This window comes from Pelophylax lessonae, assembly GCF_965119305.1.
Source record: "Pelophylax lessonae genome assembly, chromosome: 12".
NCBI lineage: Eukaryota > Metazoa > Chordata > Amphibia > Anura > Ranidae > Pelophylax > Pelophylax lessonae.
Genome location: NC_138779.1, coordinates 167,575,676 through 167,593,471, shown reverse-complemented (window position 1 = coordinate 167,593,471; position 17,796 = coordinate 167,575,676). Strand labels below are relative to the sequence as shown.

Here is a 17,796-nt window from a genome sequence, read left to right as displayed (position 1 = left end):
GAGAAGTTTAAAGCCGGATTTGGATACAAAAAGATTTCCCAAGCTTTAAACATCCCAAGGAGCACTGTGCAAGCGATAATATTGAAATGGAAGGAGTATCAGACCACTGCAAATCTACGAAGACCTGGCCGCCCCTCTAAACTTTCAGCTCATACAAGGAGAAGACTGATCCGGGATGCAGCCAAGAGGCCCATGATCACTCTGTATGACCTGCAGAGATCTACAGCTGAGGTGGGAGACTCTGTCCATAGGACAACAATCAGTCGTATACTGCACAAATCTGGCCTTTATGGAAGAGTGGCAAGAAGAAAGCCATTTCTTAAAGATATCCATAAATTGTGTCGTTTAATGTTTGCCACAAGCCACCTGGGAGACACACCAAACATGTGGAAGAAGGTGCTCTGGTCAGATGAAACCAAAATCGAACTTTTCGGCAACAATGCACAATGTTATGTTCGGCGTAAAAGCAACACAGCTCATCACCCTGAACACACCATCCCCACTGTCAAACATGGTGGTGGCAGCATCATGTTTTGGGCCTGCTTTTCTTCAGCAGGGACAGGGAAGATGGTTAAAATTGATGGGAAGATGGATGGAGCCAAATACAGGACCATTCTGGAAGAAAACCTGATGGAGTCTGCAAAAGACCTGAGACTGGGACGGAGATTTGTCTTCCAACAAGACAATGATCCAAAACATAAAGCAAAATCTACAATGGAATGGTTCACAAATAAACATATCCAGGTGTTAGAATGGCCAAGTCAAAGTCTAGACCTGAATGCAATCGAGAATCTGTGGAAAGAACTGAAAACTGCTGTTCACAAACGCTCTCCATCCAACCTCACTGAGCTGAGGGGGCCGAATACTTTCGCAAGGCACTGTATATATATATATATATATATATATATATATATACATGAAAAACAAAGTGGATTGTAAAGTCGAACAAAAAGATCTGTGAAAATTATACAAACCCACCTAAATAAAATAGTAAAAAAAAACTTGCTACCTCCATCACAAATAATCTTGTCACTTAGTTTCCTTTAACAAATAAGCAGATCACATTATTTACTTTCCTTGTAACTCTCAGTATCTAGTATCACAAAAACTCAGTGCGACAAAGGAAGTCAATGCTAGAAGACTTACCTCTGCCAGGAGCTGTGATCATGTTTAAATATGGAATTGATAGCTACAGTATATGCCAGCAGCTGCCACTGAGATTTGAATAGGTAAATATTACCACTCAGGGTCACCAGTCAAACATATTTTATTTGTTCTGGCTTTCAGTGGCGACTGGTGCTCCATGGGCCGGGGGGGGGCGTCAGAACAACTGCACCATACCGACCACAGTGAGACAGGAGAGGAGAGGACAGGACAGGCAGGACCCCCCCCCCCGCTCACTCACCCTGCCTGGCTGCAGCAGCAGGCGGCGGCAGCAGCTTCGCCATCTCCCCCGTCTTCTGCGTCTCCTCCCTCCTCCTCCATGCCCATTGGTTCTCCTTTCGGCCAATTAGGAAAGGGTCTCAAAACCCACTTCCTGATTGCCCAGGAGGACGATCCGTGTGACAATAGCACATTTTTATTCGCTATTGTCACACAACTGGGTGGGCTCAGGGCGCACTGCTCTGCGCCCCGAGCCCTCCCTTTTTTTTAAACTCTGGCTCTAATCACATGGTTAAAAAAAAGCCCCATTGAACTCCATGGATCCGGCCCCCCGCATGCTGATTAGGGGCCCGGACGCATTGATGAGGGGGCAGAGCCCCTGCGCCCCATATGACCAGCTGCCACTGCTAACTTTGAGGGAAAAGCCCAGTCCTCCTCTGAACCAGAGGCATCTCACTTTGAGTAAGAGAAAGTTATATCCCCTGTCCGTTTTTTTTTGCCATCTGTCCCATTTGGAAGATTTCCCTTCACTTCCTGCCACATAGCCACAACAGCAAGTGAGAGGAAATCCCTCCAAAGTAAGAGAAATCTCTAGTAGTCCCCAGGATCACCAGAACTAGCATTCCCATTGAAAAATTTCACCTCTATTCCTGTTCAGTTGATCACTCAAAACTTGTGATTTCCTTTCTCTTTTGATGATAATTGTCACTAAGTCAAATAGACAGGTTGAATCCCTTTTAGAGGGACACAGACAGCAAGAAAAAATTGACCAGTTTTCTAATCCCTCCCCACTCTAAAAAAATACAAATGTTTTGCCTCATTTACACTTTTATATTAGCCAAAAATATGACTGGTCAATTTGACATACGATAGGACTGTACTAATATGGGGAATTCGGGAACTCTTGATCTCACTCACTTTAGATCATTCAATAATGTTATCTTCAGCTGTTAAAATCTATAAATATAAACACGCATGCATAACATGTTGAGTTATTGCACATAAAATTATAAAGATCAAAATCCATTGCTGAATGAAGTAAAACAATTCCGACAGTCCCCACATAATGCACTTTTTTAGTTTCATGTTGGATTTGTCTATATTGATCAATTTCTTTCACTTTCAAACTTACACGATAGAGACTGCTGAAGTGTAGTACTAGTGCCATGGACAACACAGACACTTTCAGGCATTTTCAAAATGTTGTATTATTCATAAGCATCACTACAGAACACACGAGGAACCACATGGTGCATTAGGGGTGCTCTAGTTGACACTACTCAGAAGTGTCAGATAGTAGCAGTGCTCTGAGCTGTTAAAAAGAACAACACACTGCCTACTGGAGTGGTACAGTAGGTATAAAGTTCTTCCTTTACAGAGAGTTGCTATTGTAAGCCTTTCTACTTGCAAACATGATAATTTTGATAATGTTTTAATTTAACATGTGATTGACTCTCAAATATATTTTTTAGGATGCACTATATTAGAAAAATATGATATACAGTATGTACATATTTTTATATTACAATTCTTTTTTTATAATTATGATAACCATTTTATTTTGGGAAAAAAACTGTAAAGTACAGTAACTATAGCAGCCAAACAGGAATTGGCTTTTATTGTTTTGAATGCACTAAACTGATAGCAGATACAAACTGATTGGTTGCTAAATATCATTGCTCCTTGCATCTAGCTAATAAATGTCTAGAATTAACTAGAATGTGTCATATTTGTCGTACTGTGTTTGTTCTTTAGCTAGAAAGCCACACATGCTGGGCTGACAAGAAGTTGAAGAGAGTTTGCTTGAAATTAGTGTGGCATTCTATTAAAAAAAGGTTACAGCTGGGCAAACTGCTCCACTTAAGCTAATAAAGAACAACTAATGACAGCATGCCTTGTTGGAGCTTGTCCTCTTTGGTGAACCTGTTAGGATGGAAATATGAGGGATGTTATTGTTAGCTTGTTTTTGCTTTAGAACTGTCATTCTTAGGGCTCGTTCACACGGGCGGTCCGATCAGATCTGCCTGTCAGTTTTTTAGGTGGATCTGATCGGATCCTCCATGCAGCTCTATGGGGCAGCGGATGTCAGCGGAGACACCTCCGCTGACACCCGCTGCCATCCGTATCCGATCCTGTCCGTGAAATCTGGATGGATGGAAACTCTATTTTTCCATCCGTTCAGTAATCGGATAGGATGAGAGCGGACAGGCGGTCTGCTCTCATCCGATCCCCCATAGAGGGCAGCGGGGGCTGAGACACCTCCCTCTCCACTCTGCAAGCGGAGACGGAGCTGTCATCCGCCGGCTCAGCGGGGATCGCGGATTGATCCCCACTGAGCAACACGGATCCGCCTACGGAGGCAGACCGTGTGAAAGAGGCCTTATTATTAATGCCTTAGTGAGACACTGACCTCAAATAAAAATGCAAGTCAGATGTTTCAACATATACTGCCTGCATGCCAATAGTAAGATCATTATCGTACTTACAGAAGCTGAAGCCAAACCAAATGAGCACAATTACAACAAGAATTACAGAAAAGAGGAAGGGGAGCACTGATTCACAGAAGACCACCAATCATTGCCACATCCCTGAGACACAGTAGAAAATACAAATTGGGTGAGGAACTGGTCCCGCATCTACTCAAGCCCAAGGCAAAAAAAGTGTCCGGACTCTGCCTCACCAAGAGCATGGGACTTTAGGGCAATGATTATATGGTGGTAACAATGATTTACATAAGGGACCACAGTGTATAAAAATATTTAAATTTTATTACAAAAACAAGTTTAAAAAAGACATTACATAAGATATAAAACCGAGAATACAGACGTGTTTTAAACATTTCATATTGAAACAAAAATGGATCAATAATGATACAGCAGATCACAGAGGTCCTACATGTTTCGCCAAGATATTTGGCTTCTTCAGGGACCGAAACTGTATGTGACCTTTTTAGTGATTCTAGATATTGAAACATAACATACATTAGTCTATCAGATATTCAAGAAACATGAAAGTCATAACAAATGGTACGGCAAAGGTCAAGCACTGACACTTGGCCGGGAACTTTCCAATGGGTAAGCACTGGACCGGACTAAAGACCAGCAGCCGAGATGCGGTGTCCAGGGAAAGGAAAATGGATATACATCCAAATTTCTAAAAAGAGAAATATATGTAGAGTACAGAGAGAGGAAGAGGGACAAGAAAGTAATAATAAATATCGGCCATGTAGTCTAAGAAATGTAATGTTTTAAATGGAGAAAAGGGCAGATAAGTGAGTGCGAAATGACAAAACCCGAAAGGTAATGGAAAGCGCATTGTTCATGAAGGAACTCAAGCACATAAGATCACCAGAGTGCAAGAAATCTCACAAACCAGTTCACAAACTGGCATTGTGATATATAGAAAGTATATATATATAATTTGGTTTGTTATGACTTTCATGTTACTTGAATATCTGATAGACTAATGTATGTTATGTTTCAATATCTAGAATCAGTAAAAAGGTCACATACAGTTTCGGTCCCTGAAGAAGCCAAATATTCCCAGTTTTATATCTTATGTGATGTCTTTTTTAACCACTTGCCGACCGCTCACATTGAGCGTACTGCGGCAAAGTGGCTTGATTCCGTCCAGCGACGTAGACCTATGTCGCTGGACTCCTCCTCTTCTGGGCGGCGCGCGTGCCACTGGAGGCTCACTCCCGCTGTATTCAAACACAGCGGGAGTCGGGCCAGGGGAGGCGAGGTGATAACCGCCGCTCTTCCCCGATCATCGGGGATCGAGTGAGGAAATCCGCCCGCTTGTGTAAACAAAGCGGGCGGATCTCCTATGTGACAGGCAGGGACAGATTACAGGATTCAGCATAGCTGAACCTGCGATCTGTGCCTGTGTCACACAATCCCCTCCCCCCACACCCACGTCAGTAAGCACCAGGCATTTAACCCCTTGATCACCAATAAAGTTAACCCCTTCCCTGCCATTGTCATTATTACAGTAACAGTGCATATTTATAGTACTGATTACTGTAGTAATGTTGTAATGGATGTAATTGATGGTTTAGTAAAATGCCTATTTCAACAGTATTATATACAAGCTTATAAACCATTTATACACATTTATGGTATTTTATGCTATTTGCTTGTATGATATATTTTCCTTGCTCAAACATAATTGCCAGATCACTTTTCTCCTTCAATCAAGGAAAACAGATGATTTCCAAGATGGCGTCTCCAGAGAGAGTTACACCCAAGACAGAAGACAGTCATATCCTGGAAGAAAGTTATATGCACATAGATACATCCAATCAAATAAGATTATAATTTAACTCTTATACTTAATGCCATCCCTACAAGGCATTTCCTGAAAATGTTTTGTAAGGGCTTTATAAGCTGGAAAAACAGAACCAATAAAGCAGAACTGATTTACTCTGACTTGGCGTGTCAGTGTATAGCATTTCTCTGTGTGCACACAAGTAGTGCTCTGAAAAAATTAGGCCAGGGACAGATATAACTCTATCGGTATTGATCTGATCCAAAACATTTGATGGCCCGTACGGGGACCTTGGGTTCTCGACCAAGGGAGAAAGCCGATGAAGAGGAGGCTGGGAGAAATCAATTCGCAAATGAGGGAGAGATTGATCACCTCTGAAATACGGTAAGACATATTTTTAATATCTTGCCCGTACGCCCTCTCTTTGATTGGTTTATCTCTGTTTCCGTATCAGCTGTTTGCGGTCAGCAAAGACGCAAAGACAGGTAACTTAACTTGCCCAAGCCCCATTTATAAAGAACCTGTACAAGTTATATCTTCCGCCTGTTTTATGTTATATGTGCTGGCTTGTGATAGGGTGACGAGATAAGCAGACGGGTATAGTCACAGACAAAATAATTGGCTGGCGTCAATAGGACTCTCCAGTGGAGAGGGGGAGCCGCCAAGACTCTCCTCGAGTGGCGACGTTAGTGCACGGGTGTTGTGTTGAACGGGTGCCCAGGGAGAGGGAAAAACACGCTCTGCGTGGGGGATCCTGTGACAGACACTCTGAGTCTCGCCTTCCTTGAATGAGTCAGTCAGTAATGTAATGTCCTGAATATGTATGTGGTTTGTTACTGGGCATTAATGAAGAAGGTTGGGGATTAGTCAATGTGATTATACCAGGATATAGAGAAGAGATTGTAGGTCTGAAACCTTTATCAGCAGATATTCCAGACGTATTAGTGTTCAGACTGAACGTACATTACCCAGTAAGAAATTTGGGCATGCAGTTGGGACACGCACATGACGTCTGAAGCGATACACAGAATTTAGTTTATTGTGTTTGATAAGAGTAAGAAGTGGTTACAGTTTTACAATTGTGCATTGCACAGTGTGACAGGAGAGAGCAGCAGCCCCCACCTTTGTGTTTTTGTCTGCTTTGCTGTCTGGTGGTTATTTCCTCTTTTTTGTCCTGTGTAGTGTAATATGCATATATAAACAGCGGAGAACTGTTAGGCAGAAGCAAAGCCGATAAAGGGACAGAAGTTAGAAAAAAAAAATGGGACAGAAATTGGAAAGACCGAAACATGGAATTTTAGCTTGATTTGGTAAAAGACAGGGAAGGGCGAGTTGTTGTTAACCACTTAAGCCCCGGAAGATTTTACCCCCTTCCTGACCAGGGCCTATTTTGCGATTTGGCACTGCTTGATTTTAACGGACAGTTGCGCGGTCGTGCGACGCTGTACCCAAATGAAATTGATGTCCTTTTTTTCCCACAAACAGAGCTTTCTTTTGGTGGTATTTGATCACCTGTGCGATTTTTTGATCATGCGCTATAAACAAAAAAAGAGCGACAATTTTGCAAAAATAACAATATTTTTCACATTTTTTTATATGAAATTCCCCCCCAAAAAAATGTAAAAATCAAAATGTTTTAACATTTTAGGCCAATTTGTTTTCTGCTACATATGTTTGGTAAAAAAATCACAAAAAGCGTATTTTGATTGGTTTGTGCAAAAGTTATTGCGTTTATTAACTAAGGGAAAGATTTTTGTCATTTTTGTTGTTTTTTTTTTTAACGAGTAATGGCGGTGATCTGCGATTTTGTTTTGCGGGACTGCGACATTGTGGCGGACAGATTGGACCCTTGACTGACATTTTTGACACTTTTGGGGGTACCAGTGACATTACTACAGTAATCAGTGCTATACATATGCACTGTTACTGTAAAAATGACACTGGGAGGGAAGGGGTTAGTTTTATTGGAGAGGGAGGGGTTAAGTGTGTCCCTAGGGGCGTGTTTCTAACTGTGATTGGATGTGGCTGTGTGTGTAACAGCACAGATCAAGGGTCCTACATAGGACCATATGATCTGTGCTTTTACACAGGGAAGAATGACAGGCGGCTTTGTTTACATTGCCTTTCTCCCTCTCCACCCAACGGTCGCGAGTGACCGGCGGACATTGAGTTCGCCGGTCACACGCGCGGGCTTCCTAGTGAACGAGCGGGGTGGGAGCACGCCTCCGGCGGTGCACGCTCGCCCCCTATTGGCTCCCAGGCTAGTGACGTACCGGTACATCACTTTGCCTGGGAGGAGCTGACCGCCGCCGTATATAGTCGGGCAGCGGACGGCAAGTGGTTAAGAAGATAGAGAAATTGGCAAAGATCTGCAATGCTTCTGTACATTTGGGAGGGAGGTTACAGCCAGAAGACTGGCGTACTTTACTAAAACAAAAGAAAGGTCTCCTGTCAGACCACAGGCTGCTACCTACAGCAGAAGCCTGGTACAGAGTGGCAAAGGCCGTACATGAGGAGAGATGGGAAGAAAGAGAGACAAATCAACATGGGTATATTGTTACGTGTACCATAAGCCAGAAAATAGGTCAGGGGCAATTGAGCCACCACCGCCCTATCACGGCGGCCAGATGTCAGACAGAGAGCACCGTTCCCCAGAGACTTCCCCCCCACCTGACCTCCCTCCCATGAGACTCACTCCTATGTTCCCTCCCACTGTAAAACCCCCGTTACCGCCCCTGTCATTACCCCAGGTTGGAAGCCATCTTGCTATACTCAACTGCCATGACACAGGAAGACTCCCTGTGATGACTTCCTCGGGCGGCCATCTTGATACATCCATACCTATGTGTCTGGTAATAGATCAAACAACTGGAGCATACCACAAAGGGACACAATCCACCCCATTAATGATACTTGGTACCGATGATGAAGCAAACTCAGATGATGCCAGCCATCTTCCCCTGATGCTGGAACAACTCATACAGCTCAAAGGAATCCCGGTGCCACCCCAAAACAATGGTCGGTCACATTATTGGACACCAATAACCCCAAACAGTCTAATTCGGCCCACCACTTCCCTCTTGTAATATCCGGGGGAAGGTCACACATATAAACCGGGGCAAACACAGTTCCTCTCCATGACCGAGGTGCCCATAGTGAACCAATTAGGAAGCTCCAGCCCCCTTGCTTCCAGGACCCCGGTGAATCATTCCACAGGTCACCTGCCTTGCCGGCAGGCTGGGACTTAGCCACACCGGCCACCCATCTCCAGCATCTACCCCCACCAGGACAACCAATGTCAATTCCAGGACCATTACCCCACCAGGTTCAAACACCTGGGCTCGTCACACTCCCAATGTACAGCCCACCAACTACGACAGATGTGTCGGGAATGCTCACAGGTGACTCGCGGGACATTGTACAATATGCACTTCCATCATCATCTAACCTTCCACCCCCGCAACCACACAGCATGTAGGGAGTCCCTGTCATGTCTCCTACTAATCAGGGGCCATACCCTCAACCAGGGAATCACCAAGTCCCATATGTACCTAGGGGAATACCTGTAGCCCAGGGAGCACCCCTGATGTATGTGACATTTACTCCTGGGCAGGCATTGTCTCTTGTAACCAGTTTGCCAGACCCTGAAAAACAGCCCATGCCGTTTTATAGGAGAGTTGCACAGGTCCAGAAAGCATATTCTTGTGCTTGGCGGGATTTAGTAAGCCTCTGTGAGATTAAGGCAGGAGATAACTATTGGCCGGTGATGGAAAAATATTTCAATGCTACTAGAATTGACGCTGACCACACTTTTGACTCAGGGCGTGAATTTTTTGACTCAGTTAGACCAATGGGCACAAGAACGCCTAGCAGACCAAGCAACCAACATACAGGACATTACACAAGATAAGACTGAATCAGTTGAGAAATTCCATACTAGAATCTCACAGGTATTTACAGATTTGGGATTTGACAAGCAATAAGGCACATACCCAGATGTTGTCCTCTGCATTTGTTTCAGGCCTTAGGGAACCTATTCAAAAAGGTCTGCTTCTATCTCGCCCAGAGTATAGAGTGCTGCCCCTCGATACTTTACTGTTAGTAGCAAAAGGCATAGAATTCTCACAGGGAAATAAAAAGATGACCCCTCTCATGGTGACCTCTGACACGCCACACCTGCCACAAAATCCACGAGTCTGTTATAATTGTGGTAGGCCCGGACACTTCAGAAGGGAGTGTCGAAGCCCTCGGAGGTTTACCAACAGGCAGCCTGGCAGTGGGAGCGACCCACAAGGAGGTACCCATCACCAAGGACGAGACAACCAGGGGAACCCATTCAACTCTGTGCCCAACACTTGGCCTCCTCCTCCCGAGCAAACTAATCTCTTCCGCTAGGATTTCGGCAAGCCTGTGTCATACACGCCAACTATGACCGCATCATCTAAAGACGCTGGAGGACCCCTTGCAAAAATAACCCCCCCCATTGAGGGCCGTCCCACCACCTTTCTTTGTGACACAGGTGCTGCCAGAAGTGTGATCAGAGCTGAAGAACTACCTGATACCTCTTTCCTATCAGATATTGACATAACTTGCTTGGGAGTGGACGGAACGCCCAGAAAAAGCCCTTTGACCCGCCCCCTACAAGTTGCCAATTTCTCTGACCTACTAGCAAGATTTGTCGTCTGCACCACATGTCCTTTAAATTTATTAGGGGCTGATGTCTTGTCCAGACTTCAAGCCTCTATTTCCTTTCAACCTGACGGTGGTATTAAAGTGACTTCACCACTGACCACTGAAGATACCTCAGCACTGTGTTCCATTCCGCTCCTGCTTTCCTTGGATGTGGAGGATGAGACTGGAATCCCACAAGAAGTTCTAGACCGTATACCCTCATGTTTGTGGTCTACGGGACCGGAGGACATTGGTCACCTGAAAGTCCCGCCCATTATTGTGAAAATGAAACCAGGAGCCCCTTACCCAAGGAAGCCCCAGTACCCCCTTAAGCCCTCCCAATCAGCTGCAATTGCCCTCCAAATAGAGGCTCTCTTGTGAAATGGGGCTCTCATATATTGCACAAGCCCTTGCAATACTCCTCTCTTTCCAGTAAAGAAGAAGACCCTGAAAGGAGAACCTATAAAATATTGAATGGTACAAGATCGCCGAGCAGTAAATGAAGCCACCATACTGGAAACACCCATTGTACCTAATCCGCACACCTTGCTGGCTGGAATACCGCCCACAGCAAAATACTTCACAGTGGTGGACCTGGCAAACGCTTACTTTTGTGTTCCCCTTGACCCTTGTTGCCAATTCCTTTTTGCCTTCACCCATGAGGGCCGAGATTACACCATGACTGTAATGCCTCAGGGAGTCCAGAACTCCCCATCTCAATTTGCCAAGGCAATGACATTTGTCCTGGATACATGGATCAAACTCAACCCAGAGGTAGTGCTCCTCCAGTATGTGGATGACCTCTTGCTTTGTGCGGACACCCAAGAAGAGGTGTCAACTCACTCTGAGAGCCTCTTATGCTACCTGGCCAAACAAGGCTGCAAAGCCTCAAAACGGGTCGCCGCAATCAAGGCCATTCCAGTGCCAATGGGCCAGAGATCCCTCCATGCCCTCTTGGGACTAATCTCTTACTACCGCTCCTGGATTCCAGAGGCATCCCTACTGATGCAACCTCTTTACGATGCCCTGAAGACCAACCCTTTTGTGCTATCTTCAGAGGCCCTCACTAACTTTGAACTTCTGAAAGAAATTCTATCTACGGCCCCCTCCCTCGGCCTCCCAGACTATGAGAAGCCTTTCAAGCTGTTTGTCTCAGAGAGAGAGAGGGACATGCCACAGGAGTATTGGCTCAGACCCATGGCAACAGGGTCAGGCCCATTGGCTATTATTCCTGCCAACTGGATCCAGTGGCTAGGGGGGGGACCCTCCTGCCTCAGAGCTGTCTTCGCAACCCAGGCTCTCCTGGACAAGACTGCTGACCTTGTGTTGGGACATCATCATCTCATCCTTCTGGCCCCTCATAACTGCCATACGCGGCCATATAGCGGCCATACTGAATCAAGTACAACCAAAACACCCGTCGACAGCAAGACATCTCAGACTTCAATGTGCCCTACTCCTCCCAGATAATATCACCCTTCTCAGGGGCAACACACCCAACCCATCCAGTCTGCTTCCACTTCTCGAGGGGGGAGACGGTCCTTGTGATATTCCTCATGACTGCATTGAGATGATGAAAATGGAAACTGCACATCTACCGACTGTAAGTGAGGTGTCTCTGGATAATCCTGACCTAACTATCTATGTAGATGGATCAAGATATGCAGACCAAACAGGAAGATAACACACTGGATATGCTGTCACCACCGAGGATACAATCCTCCACGCCTCGGCCCTACCTTCCTCAAAGTCTGCGCAAGAAGCAGAGCTCCGAGCCCTTATTACGGCATGCCAATTAACAGAAGGAAAGAGAGTCAACATCTACACGTTGCCTGTGACTATAGGATCCTCTGGATTACCAGAGGGTTTCTAACGGCGAAAGGTACACCTGTGAAGCATGGTGCCGTGATCAAAGACTTAATGGATGCTCTACTTCTTCCTGCCCAAGTGGCTATACTTAAGGTAAAGGCACATGGTAGACTGAATTCTCCGGAAGCACGAGGCAACCATCTGGCGGACACTGCCACAAAACAGGCCGCATACGAAAAAGGAGAAGTTAACAACAGAGTGGACATGCCTGCTCTAGATGGAACAACATTAGCACCACAAAACATACAAGATACTGAACCTGTACAAACCACCATGGTCCTGCAAAGCCCATCTATAGACTGGACACTCCTCAAAGAACAACAGAAAGCAGCAAGTAAAGAAGAAAAGGAGATGTGGATAAAGAAAGGAGCCACATTGAAGAATGGACTCATGGAAGTGGACAAGAGACCATGTTTGGCAAGATCTATGTTCCCAGCAGTAGTACAGTGGGCTCATGGTGCCTCTCATCTATCAAAAACTTTGATGAACGCCCTAATCAACAAATACTATCTGGCCACTCACCAATAATTTTTGCAAATCATGTACTATTTGTGATAAATGCAACCCTGGAAGACCGGAGAAAGTGCCCAAAAAACACCTATCAAAAGCCCAGTATGCTTTCCAGAGAATACAGATCGACCACATCCAGATGCCAAAGAGTGGCCGGTACAAGTACGCTTTGGTGATCATAGATATGTACTCTTCCTGGCCAGAAGCTTTCCCTGTCACCAATATGACAGCAAAGACCACAGCTAAAAAGCTTCTAACAGAAGTAGTGTGCAGGTATAGAGAGTGATCAAGGGCCGGCTTTTACGGCCTCAGTAACCAAAGAAATATGGACAGCTTTGGGGGTCACACTAGCTTTTCCCACCCCATACCATCCACAAAGTAGTGGAAAGGTAGAGAGACTGAATGGTACAATAAAGTCTAGGATGTTTAAAATGTCCCAGGAAACAGGGATGAGTTGGCCAGACAGTTTACCTATTGCTTTGTTTAGTGTCAGATACACTCCCAGAGGGAGCCATGGTTTATCACCCTATGAGATACTGTTTGGGTCAGCTCCAAGAATAGGATGTTATTATCCGCAACAATTACAACTTCAATCTGATGTATTGGCTGATATGTGATTGCCTTGTCTCGTGAATTAACCCATATCCATGCGAGAGTGTTTTCTTCCATTCCAGATCCTGAACTAGATACAGGAACACACAAGCTGGTTCCCGGCGACTGGGTCTATATAAAGAAAGTTGTACGAAAACACTCCCTTGAGCCCAGATTCGATGGTCCCTTCCAAGTCCTCCTAGTAACTGCCACATCAGTGAAGGTGGCTGGAAAGAACACCTGGATACATGCCTCCCATTGTAAGAAAGCCCCTGTACCTAAGGGGGAGGACGAGGACGAATCATGATTCTGTATATCCTTTTCCTGTTGGGAACAACTAAGGCGCAACAAGCAGCTATTACTGAAAATAATGGAAAGATCACTTTCTGGTATAATTCTTTTGATACCCATATAGCCACGTTTGATTTTCATGCATGTAAAATACTTCCATGTCCCAAACGTAATAGCAGATCAGAATGGTATAAGACAGGGTATGGGGAAGGGTATATTTGTGTCACCAAGGGGTCATGGGGAAAGAATCGTGCCTATTGGGGAGCAGCAGCTTGGAACACAGGGACACCCTGGGGATACCAACCCCAACCAGCTTATGATAGTAAGGATAGCCAAGGAGAGCCCTTGTTGACACGTGTCACCCTACATAAACCAGGGCCCAGCATGACACTTGTTCTAAATATACGGAATCCTAGTCCCTCTGATAGGGGTGAGTATATGCTGGGATGGTGGTTTGGAGGAGGTCATCAGGGTCAAAGAGGATCTTTCCGATTGGAAGACATGTACAACAACAATAAATGGCAACCGGTCAAGAGACAATTTCCACCTAACCCTTTAAAGCCCCATGTGCAGACCCTAGGGTACATGGTTGCGATAGCGGATCCTACCTTTGAGGATACAATGGCAGCTGAAACCGGTTTCTCAGAAGCCAATCTCTGGCTAGAGTGGATGAGATACAGTGCTAGTAAGCACAATAGAACCAATTGTTATGTCTGTGGCAGTGCTAGACCACACTTAGGTACAGTCCCATTGAACATACCTGAAGAAACAGAGGAGTGTTTCCCAAGCCTCTTTACTAACACTTCCACTGATTATTCAGCGTGTGAGAAATGGAAGGCAGAATACCCTATCAATACCAGGGACCCAAAGCCTAAAGAAATTATCACAATATATCCTGGGAATTACACCTGTTATGCCCTCTATACAGGAAAGGGTAGAAAATTGGGGACCTTCCCTAAAGGTTACTGTGCCTCTTACAGTCATGTTTCAACTAACTTGGTGCAAAACCAAACCCAATCCCTAGGGGATGTGTACTGGGTGTGTGGAGATATACATGTAAGAACCAGGTTAGAGGGAGAGTGGAGAGGAGAGTGTGCCCTTGCAAAGGCCATCATGCCTTTGCACATCCTGACAGACAGTGCTCATGACGCACATATTGGTCTGACCCCAGGTAAGAGGATGAAACGGTAAGCTCTCCTTGGAAGTTTGATCCTCATGTATATATAGATGCCATTGAAGTTCCAAGGGGGGTCCTCGACGAATAAAAGGCCCGAGACCAGGTCAAGGCCGGTCTTGAGTCCCTAATCCCCATAATAACTGTCAACAAAAATGTAGATTGGAAAAAAATATATATATTATAACCAACAAAGGTTTGTCAACTACACCAAGGATGCATTCCAAGGGATAGCTGAAGAATAAGAAGCCACATCCCAAATGACCTTCCAGAACTGGATGGCTCTGGATATGGTGTTAGCAGAAAAAGGAGGAGTCTGTACCATGATAGATAAGACCAGCACCTGTTATACCTATATCCCGAACAACACTGGACCGAATGGTAAGATCACATTAGCTCTTAAGAAATTAGAGAACCTATCAGTTGAACTGAAGAAAAATTCAGGTGTCACAGACCCATGGGATCAATATTTTAACTGGATGAGTGGGTGGCAGAAAGTCTTGGCACAGATAGGAGTGACTGTGTTGATCATTCTAATCCTCCTTGCTTTAGTGGTTTGCTGCGTACTCGCCTGCTTGAGGAAGTTCATGGAGAAAGCAATAGACCAAACTACACCCACATATATATAGAACTCGAGGAAGAAGACCATGAAAAACCATATACACCATTGCAGACATTCCCTACCTCTTCCAGTGACCTGTAGGACCACAGGGAGGGCATCTGACTTCCCATGTGCAAAGACCGTGGCAAGGGGGGTGATTGATTAGCAATAACTCGTCTAACGTGCGGCGTAAAAGAGTTCCAAGGCACATGCCTCTTACAGATGTGCTAGGATCGATAGGGACAGGATGAAATAGACATTTTAAGGGGGGAATCTGTAATGGATGTAATTGATGGTTTAGTAAAATGCCTATTTCAACAGTATTATATACAAGCTTATAAACCATTTATACACATTTATGGTATTTTATGCTATTTGCTTATATGATGTATTTTCCTTGCTCAAACATAATTGCCAGATCACTTTTCTCCTTCAATCAAAGCAATAAGGAAAACAAATGATTTCCAAGATGGCGTCTCCAGAGAGAGTTACACCCAAGGCAGAAGACAGTCATTTCCTGGAAGAAAGTTATATGCACATAGATACATCCAATCAAATAAGATTATAATTTAACCCTTATACTTAATGCCATGCCTACAAGGCATTTCCTGAAAATGTTTTGTAAGGGCTTTATAAGCTGGAAAAACTGAACCAATAAAGCAGAACTGATAAGGGGGGTTGTGATGCGCTTCGGGGTATTACAAAATATATTAAAGTGCTTGTGTGTGATAATTCACCTCTAAAATCAATAGTTTTGTGTGTAAAATTCATACAATCCTGTAACATATATTCCAAACTATATCTTGTTGTATGTAAATAAATATAAAGTGCTTAATAGGTATCACGTGACTTCGTTGAAAAAAATGATGAAATTATTTGGTGCTTCTTCTACGTGCTTCTACAAAGTGCTCTGTGCATACAGTGATACAAAATACATAAAATTTAAATCAATAAAATCAGTAAAAATTCCAGCAATAAGTTACAAAATATATAATACTAGACATTAAGCCCGTTAAATTAACTAGAACACAGACTGAGCAGCTCTTGCTTATCTCTTTTTTTTTTCTAACAACGCGAGAGCCGCATGACATAGCCAGCTCTGCACATAGCGTCCCTGTTGCCCTAGCAACAGAGACACGCGCAGAACTGACCGAGCGGCTCTCACGTGCGAGCGCATACCCACCACGTGCCCGCTCACACCCGCCGCTTCAAGAGTTTTGGCCGGCTGCCCGACTGGGGTGTATGTAGGATATCTATTCTATATTAATAATATGCAAGTGTCTCTGCGTCTGTCCCTGTGTCTGTGGGATTGTGCTACTGCGCATGTGCCCCACGGACAGCAGTTGGGACTGGGGGCGGGCACCATGTCAGGGGCCCCAGAAGTAAGTCACACTGACCTGTGTAGGATGGGGAGCTCCTCTGTGTCGGAGGCCGCGTCCCGGGTGTTGGGGGTTACCCTGATAATGGTGCTCTTCAGGGAAGTTCCTCTGAGCAGGCGGCTCCGGACCAGATCCATATTCCCCGGAGAGTCTACACTCACCCGCATGCTGGAGCCAGGCAGGAGCACCCATGGGTCAGGAGAAGAGGCAGGCGCCGGGGGATCTGGATAGAGCCGCTAGAGACCATGACCGGCCACACACAATCCGCACACCGACCAAACTCACTGACAGCTCCGAGTCTGGGCAAAGAGCAGCAAGACTACAACTACAGAGAGCGGCCGGAGACAAATCATCTCCGCCTGAGGAAATCACCGCCATTTTGTGATATCCTACATACACCCCAATATAATCACCTCATCATATACTATACACCCCAGTATCATCACCTCATCAGATATCCTGATGATAATGGGGTGTATAGTATATGATGAGGTGATTATATTGGGGTGTATAGTATGTAGGATATCACAATATATGATAAGTAGAGTTGAGCGGACACCTGGATGTCCGTGTTCGGCGGGTTCGGCCGAACTTGAAAAAAAAGTCCGGGTCCGTGTCCCGGACTTTACCCGGACACCGAACCCCATTGAAGTCAATGGGGACCCGAACTTTCAGGCACTAAAATGGCTCTAAAACACCAAAGGAAATGGCTAGAGTGCTGCAAATGGCAGCAAAACGTAGTTAAGAGCATGGCAAGTGCTCTGCAAACAAATGTGGATAGGGAAATAACTTAAAACAACAAAACAAAAAAAACAGAAAAATAAAACAATGTTCTTCATCTCTGAAGGACGAGGCCCATATGGAGTAGGAGGGAGGTTGAGGTGGTGGTGGATGTGGCGGTGTCATAGGCGTGCGCACAGGGTGTGCCGGATGTACCTGGGCACACCCTAATCACCTAGGGAACATTAGCATTATCGCTCTGTTTGCCAGTGAGGAGATGGGAAAGAGCTCCCTCTGACCTGTTCTGCTCTATTTCACTTTGCCAGCAGGGAGAGTAA

General features: G+C 45.0%; 1 pseudogene across 1 annotated transcript; it reads left to right on the top strand.

The window, feature by feature from the left end:
- Positions 1-12,155: 12,155 nt before the first annotated feature.
- LOC309568102 lies at positions 12,156-16,011 on the top strand (annotated as a pseudogene). Its single transcript has one exon. The product of its transcript is annotated as an uncharacterized misc_RNA (transcript).
- The last annotated feature ends 1,785 nt before the right edge of the window (positions 16,012-17,796 follow it).